This window comes from Gopherus evgoodei, unplaced genomic scaffold (assembly GCF_007399415.2).
Source record: "Gopherus evgoodei ecotype Sinaloan lineage unplaced genomic scaffold, rGopEvg1_v1.p scaffold_32_arrow_ctg1, whole genome shotgun sequence".
Classification (NCBI taxonomy): domain Eukaryota; kingdom Metazoa; phylum Chordata; order Testudines; family Testudinidae; genus Gopherus; species Gopherus evgoodei.
Window position 1 is genome coordinate 2,296,081 of NW_022059994.1, and position 1,959 is coordinate 2,298,039.

The 1,959-nt window shown below is 49.1% G+C and overlaps 1 protein-coding gene across 3 annotated transcripts in view; it reads right to left on the reverse strand.

Annotated features, from left to right (window-relative positions):
- Window positions 1-1,959, reverse strand: part of LOC115640747 (zinc finger protein 501-like) — a 745,273-nt gene that overhangs the window by 39,575 nt on the left and 703,739 nt on the right. The gene's annotated exons all lie outside the window — the stretch shown is intronic.

Sequence of the window (1,959 nt, forward strand, 5' to 3'; positions counted from 1 at the left end):
TCCCCAGGTGGGTTCCTTGAGCACCTGCACAGAGCTAAATAGGTTGTTGTGCAGCCTTAGGTGGGGACAGTTAAATGTAGTGTTTTAGCTTCTGTGCTATTTCAGGGCAATGGGGTGAGTCCAAGAGATTCCCTCCTTCCCCCAGCACTGTCACCCTCCACACTCGATGCAGCAGCCTCTGTCCCAGCAATGGAGAGTTTTATCCTGTCCCTATTTTACCCGCTGCCTCCCAAGGTGTCACTTATCACCATGTCCCTGGCTCTCCATGACAGAAAGTGTCCAAATCCAAATTAATCTGAAGGCACATTTTGACCTTTCTGATCTTATAGCCCTGTTTCCATCTCTTGGGGTACGTCCACACTACCCACCGGATCGATGGGTAGCGATCGATCTGTCGGAGGTTGATTTATTGTGTCTCGTCTAGATGCATTCCCCGTCGACTCTGGAACTCCACAAGGACGAGAGGCGGAAGTGGAGTCGACAGGGGAGCCGCAGCTGTCGATCCCACGCCGTGAGGACGGGAGGTAAGTCAATCTAAGGTATATCACCTTCAGCTATGCTATTCTCATAGCTGAAGTTGCGTATCTTACATTGACACTCTCCCGCCCCGCCCCCCCCCCACAGCGTAGACCAGCCCTTGGTAAAATTGCTCCCAGTTTTTGTCCAGGCTAGTCCAGATCATTTGTAGATGGGAAGCTGCTTTGTTTTTATTAGAATGATGCTAAAACTTGTGTAACTAACATGACAAAATAATGAGGCGAGAATAGGGTGACCAGATATCCCAATTTTATAGGGACAGTCCTGATGTTTGGGGCTTTGTCTTATCAGGCACCTGTTACCCCCCACCCTCTGTCCCAATTTTTCACACTTGCTGTCTGGTCACCGTAGGTGAGAAATAAAGCAGGTTTAGCCATTTTAGAAGGAAATGGGTAAATATATTGTCCTGATTTTGAATCTGAAGATTCTCTGAGATTTCACTTTATGAACATGTTTTTTGTGGGTTTTTCTCTCTTCCCGACCACTGATTGGTCACTCATTTTGGTATTAGTTTAGCTTGACAGGGTGTAGCTCAGATTTATTGAGAAAATCACAACACAAGTGGTCCTTTGCCAGAATAGTCCTTTTAAAATGTATTTTGACCTTTTTCTACTTTTGTCACAGGATTTTTGTGTTGTTATAACCATGATAATTATCAATATCAGCACAAACATGGAGATTGAGCGCTAGATTTACACTCAGAGACTGAAACGGAATGAAGTTACTGCCTGATCCCTGCAGAGATGTGAGATACCATTAGGACGGGGAAAAGACGGGGAGAACAGAACTGGAAAGTGGCTGAATTTGATCCTCAGAGCCAGACAGCTGTAAACTCGCTGCATCAGAGCCAGAGAGAGACTAGACTTGGCCTGAGTGTTGTGTGAAGCTTTCCCTAAAATCTACATGGCTCTGAACAGCACCCCAAGAAAAATGACGGGAGGGAGCAGCGTCTCCCTGTTGCTGAGATGCTGCGTGGTTGGGTGCAGGCAAGAAAGGAGCTGGGAATGTTGGGAGACCGGGGCAGCGTTGAAGCCAGGCCGAGCCTCAGTGATGGGGGCAGAGGGAGATGGGGAACCTGACAGCCCTGCTGGTCACCCTCCTCCTCCTCTACCACAGTGTCCTGTGTGGGGATGACAGAGACTGCCTCTGCCCCACTCACCCCTCCAACCTGAGCTCTTTGGATTCCCTGCTCCCGGGGTGTTTGCTTTTGTGACAGGCTCCCAGAGCCTCTTGTGGCTTCTCTGCGCTTTTCTCCAGCTGTGAAGATGTTGCCGGTCCATGGGGGAGTTGGGTGCAGCAGTGGGCTGGGCTGGGCTGGGGGTGGGGGTGGGGAAAGGAGTCTGTCTTTTGCTCGTCCTTTGGAATAATAAAGGACAATTTAGTTTCTCCCACTCCCAGTCTCCGTTGTTTTGCATGAAATGG